This window comes from Salmo salar, chromosome ssa09 (assembly GCF_905237065.1).
Source record: "Salmo salar chromosome ssa09, Ssal_v3.1, whole genome shotgun sequence".
Classification (NCBI taxonomy): Eukaryota; Metazoa; Chordata; class Actinopteri; order Salmoniformes; family Salmonidae; genus Salmo; species Salmo salar.
The window spans coordinates 55,630,254-55,636,253 of record NC_059450.1 but is presented as its reverse complement, the minus strand read 5'-3'; positions in this window follow the sequence as shown (position 1 = coordinate 55,636,253).

Here is a 6,000-nt window from a genome sequence, read left to right as displayed (position 1 = left end):
TGACTAGAAGCTCAAAAGACGAAAACGTTTTTTTTTGTTTTTGTAAATTGAAATGTGCTATCGTAAATGTTAGCAACACCTCCGCCTTTGTGGGATGCACGGGGGATATGGCCACTAGTGTTACCAGGGGGTGAGGCCTCATTTAACACAGTAAATTCATCAGGCTTAAGCCATGTTTCAGTCAGGCCAATCATATCAAGATTATGATCAGTGATTAGTTAATTGACTATAACTGCCTTTGAAGTGAGGGATCTAACATTAAGTAGCCCTATTTTGAGATGTGAGGTGTCACGATCTCTTTCAATAATGGCAGGAATGGAGGAGGTCTTTATTCTAGTGAGATTGCTAAGGCGAACACCTTTTTCTTTGTTTGTACTATTTTCTACATTGTAGAATAATAGTGAAGACATCAAAACTATGAAATAACACATATGAAATCATGTTGTAACCAAAAAAGTGTTAAACAAATCAAAATATTTTGTATATTTGAGATTCTTCAAAGTAGCCACCCTTTTACTGTAGGAGTGCACTTTTTGTAAAACAATTTAAAAAAAACACAGTTCCACTCGCCAGATGATGATCATTTGAAACGTAACTTCTTGTTGAAAGTTGTTCTTGAAAAGGGAGAAGCTAACAAATTAGCAACATCCTCTTTGATGACACCTACTACAGCCACTGCAAACTAGTCGACAACAAAAGCTAGTTAGCTAGACCGTGGGAAAACTACAGCTTGCAATTGCGCAGTGACCTGTTGGCCTTAAAGAAGTTTTTTGTGAAAACGGTCCCACTCATTAAGTCAAAATGTGACTGGTTATATCCACCATCACTACAAAATGTTGCCCTAATACAGTTGAATGGCAGATGCCTTTATCTACAGTGGCTTGTGAAAGTATTCACCCCCCTTGGCATTTTTCCTATTTTGTTGCCTTTCAACCTGGAATTAAAAATGAATTTTTGGGGGGGTTTGTATCATTTGATTTACACAACATGCCTACCACTTTGAAGATGCTAAATATTTGTTACTGTGAAACAAGCAGAAAACTTGAGCGTGCATAACTATTCACCCCCCCCAAAGTCAGTACTTTGTAGAGCCACCTTTTTCAGCAATTCCAGCTACAAGTCTCTTGGGGTATGTCTCTATAAGCTTGGCACGTCTAGCCACTGGGATTTTTGCCCATTCTTCAAGGCAAAACTGCTCCAGCTCCTTCAAGTTGGATGGTGTACAGCTATCTTTAAGTCATACCACAGATTCTCAATTGGATTGAGGTCTGAGCTTTGACTAGGTCATTCCAAGACATTTTAATGTTTCCCCTTAAACCACTCGAGTGTTGCTTTAGCAGTATGTTTAGGGTCATGGTCCTGCTGGAAGGTGAACCTCCGTCCCAGTCTCAAATCTCTGGAAGACTAAAACAGGTTTCCCTCAATAATTTCCCTGTATTTAGCACCATCCATCATTCCTTCAATTCTGACCAGTTTCCCGGTCCCTGACGATGAAAAACATCCCAACAGCATGATGCTGCCACCACCATGCTTCACTGTGGGGATAGGGTGATGAGAGGTGTTGGGTTTGCGCCAGAAATAGCGTTTTTCTTGATGTCCAAAAAACTCAATTTTAGTCTCATCTGACCAGAGTACCTTCTTCCATATGTTTGGGGAGTCTCCCACATGCATTTTGGCGAACACCAAACATGTTTGCATATTTTTTCTTTAAGCAATGGCTTTTTTTTTACCAGTCTTCTGTAAAGCCAGCTCTGTGGAGTGTACGGCTTAAAGTGGTCCTATGGACAGATACTCCAATCTCTGCTTTGCAGCTCCTTCATGGCTATCTTGGTATTTTCGTTTCCTCTCTGATTAATGCCCTCCTTGCCTGGTCCGTGAGTTTTGGTGGGCAGCCCTCTCTTGGCAGGTTTGTTGTGGTGCCATATTCTTTCCATTTTTTATTAATGGATTTAATGGTGCTCCGTGGGATGTTCAAAGTTTTGGATATCTTTTTATAACCCAACCCTGATCTGTACTTCACCACAACTTTGTCCCTGACCTGTTTGGAGAGCTCCTTGGTCTTCATAGTGCCGCTTGCTTGGTGGTGCCCCTTGCTTAGTGGTGTTGCAGACTCTGGGGCCTTACAGAACAGGTGTATATATATACTGAGATAATGTGACAGATCATGTGACACTTAGATTGCACACAGGTGGTCTCTATTTAACTAATTATGTGACTTCTAAAGGTAATTGGTTGCACCAGATCTTGTTTAGGGGCTTCATAGCAAAGGGAGTGAATAAATATGCACGCACCACCTTTCCGTTTTTTTATTTTTAGAATTTTTTTAAACAAGTTATTTTTTTCATTTCACTTCACCAAATTGGACTATTTTGTTTATGTCTATTACATGAAATCGGAAATAAAAATCTATTTAAATTACAGGTTGTAATGCAACAATATAGGAAAAATGCCAAGGGGGTGAATACTTTTGCAAGGCACTGTAGCTTCTGATGGCCTAGCCAATGGCTGACTTAGTTAGCTAGATTTATCTCCCCAGAAACCAGCAAAGAAAAGTCCTGATTGGATATTTTTTTCTCTTTAGTGTTAAAGTTTTCATTTTCAACAATAAGTGAAGAGATTAAATCAGAACATCATTGGAAATAATAATATAATTATCATTATTATTATAATCATTATTTTATAAATCCTTAGCCCTTCTCTGAAGGCGTAGAAGGCCCATTGTTCCCCATTGTGTTTGGGTTAGTAATAATTTATAGAGTGGATCTATTTTCCCTCATTATGATTTTTTTCACTATTCTGAATGTCTAAAGAAACCACATGTTGTTCTGAAGTATGAACACAGAAATACTGGAGAGTTTGAACTCTTATTATGGTGGTGATTTGACAAAATTACAATCATGGTCTTGAATTGGCCTGGCATTTTTCTGGTCTGGGCCTTGACTAGGTCTCAGACCCCTTGTCCCCCTCCCAGTCTCGGTCTTGACTCTGTCTCCCCCCCTCCAGTCTTGGTCTTGACTTGGACTCGATTTGCTCCTGTCTTGAATCAGTCTCGCTTTAGGTTCCTTTTGTGGTCAGATAAACTCAGTGTGTGTGTGTGTGTGTGTGTGTGTGTGTGTGTGTGTGTGTGTGTGTGTGTGTGTGTTATGAAGAGTACATGCGACACACACACACACAAAAACACTTATCAGACAGGAAACGTCCTGAGAGAGCATTTTTGCAAGGTTTTTGTGTCATCAAACCAACACTTTCATTGGAAGAGAGATATGTGATTGAAAAGAAGAGAAATCTGTACTGAAGTAAGTCAAAGTACTTCATAAAATGATACTCAACCCATATATGTTATTGTGCACCAAGTCTGTATTCCTCCTCCCCATTTGTTGGTAGATATAAGAGACACATCCTCAGTGTCATTGATTGGATGCTGTGTCCCTGGAATTTTGTTGTCCCTCATTATTGGCAAGAATTGGCACAAGGCTTGTATCAAACAAATAAATACTGTGGTGATATGTTGCATCCTATAAGATAGTAACAGGCTATGTATTATTTGTATTATGACAGGGTCAAAATAGGGACACACTATGGTATGTAACAGTGACAAGTTGAACCACTGTGGCACCACTGATCCTTTCAAACATAGTCTAGTTTCCTTTCGCATTGTTGCAACATCCCTATACATTCTACTGTGTCCGCCCGAGTGACTCGGGAAAAAGCCTAGCACTTGTGTGGCTGACAAGCTAAACACAACTGTTGTAATACAAGATATTTAGATTGGCTGCAGCTGTCCTATCACTAAAGAGAAAGTGGTACTTGCTCTACCTAGCAGCTTTAGGTCAGTGTTTTCCCCAGGCTTATATCTGCATGTTAACGACATTCATTTGACATATTTTGTGGACTGTACAGTATATGCGCTTGCAGCAGAGGTAAGTGGTTTGATTATGTGTGTATCAAATAAGAATATTTGTAACCTTACGGGGAATGATAATACTGTTGTTGGCATACTGCACATTATGAAAAGGAGAGAGGTTACTGCAAGTCAGCTAGCTAGAGTGAAAAAAAGATGACACTCATGGTTAGTTGGATGTGGCAGTTGTATCGTGGTGTGAAAGGAAAGGGGGTATCAGCAGCAGATGCAACCAGGAAGTGAGGAGGGTGTTTAAAATAGGCTGAGCTGAGCTGAGTGAACTTCTAACATGGAGACATGAGAGGTCCTTTAGGAACATGGGTGAATTGGAGTTGATCCGCCATTACATGTCTGTGACATTAAAATATTATTTTTTGAGTGCTGTGTTCATTTTAGGACACTGCCTATATTAGGAGAGAACTAAAGGGTTGTATTGATGATGCAGCAGGGAATTGTACATGGTTGTTTGACAGAATTCCTCAATGGGGTTAAATCAACAACAAAAAACATGTTGATTTTGTGAATTGCATGGTAAACAGGTCAAATACAGAATAATTGAGGTGTGCTTGATTTAGTTTGCCAAAGTGTGCAGTGTATCTAATGGAATAGTCATAAAAGTGCAAACCTCAAAATACCAGTAAATCAAGAGTACCTCAAATACAAAGCATTTGACATATGAATTTGGATCCAGGTCAGCTGTATGGTGTTTTCATGCTTTATATTTGATGTTATCAGATGATTATATTCTGTGCATTTTTGGCCTATGGTATCAGCTGAGGTGACACCACCCACCACTATCCATAGTGGAGCCATTATTCTGATCCCTAAATAATTAACAAATGCCTGTCACTATCTCTCTCTCTATCTGTCAAACTTGCTCCACTTCCATCTGATGCTGGAACGGATCAAAAGAGGCTTTGTCTTGTGTGGGAGGTTCACAGCTATAATGGTGTTGTTCGTGAACCCTGCAAGGTGCAATGAGCCTCCTTGGGGTAGATACAGCGAGCATAGGTGTCACATCCTGACCAGCAGAGGGAGTAATTGTATTAGTATTTGGTCAGGACGTGGCAGAAGGGTATTTGTTTTGTATGGTTTAGGTTGAGTGAGAATATTGTAGTTTGTGGGTAGTTGTATTTCGCACTGCTGTGAGTATTAGCCTGTGAAACTATCGGTCTGTCATTCTTTGTTTTCTTGTTTTTCTGTGTTCACATTTATTCAATAAAATATAATGATGAACATGCAACCCGCTGCGCCTTGGTCCTCTCTACCCAACGACAACCGTTACAAAAGGGACCTATTTCTCCCCATATTTCATATTTGTTCAACAAAGTATTGTCTCTTCAATAGAACTGCATTACCAAAAATAGAGTTTGTGGACATTTATCAAATAAAAGGGATAGTGAATGCCAGCATGCCAACCGAAATCCAAATTGTTTTTCACGAAGCAACATTAACACTAAACAGTAAGTCAACAAACTCAAATCTTCAGTGAACCTTCCCTTTAACTATATCAGACATGTCATGCCTTCATCGTATGGGGGAAAAAGTGGGTCAATGTGGTATGGAACACAGAGAAGCAGGAAGTGGTCGGTAAAGGAAACAGTTGTGCCACAGCAAAGGAGGAAATACTGGCAACAAGGGTGTCATTGGCATTAGAAGGAGCGCTCATGCAAACCAGGGGTTAGTCATACACTGATACCTGCTTCGGATCTCATCTGTTACTATAGTTTCTATATGCTTTCAGATCTATGCTGTAGATCTATGCTGTAGTGGCACAGCACAGAGCTCATGAATAGTGGGTAAGTAGTTAGTAGTATAAGGACTGGGTATTAGTTGGTCTTATAGGCACAGATCTAGGATCAGCTTTACTGACCCAAAATCCTAACCTTAACCATGAGGGGTGACAATGTGTTTCTAGAGGGCAACTTCGCCATACTCTGTTAAGCACTGTGGGAACTGGTTTCACACAGTCACAGTTCTTAGATGTGAAAACAGCCTGGGTGCATGTGATAAGCTGTGTTTCAGGGAAACCCATGCATATTATGAGTAAAATACATGTACAGTACAGCATTAATGATTTTCCCGATGACGAACAGTCA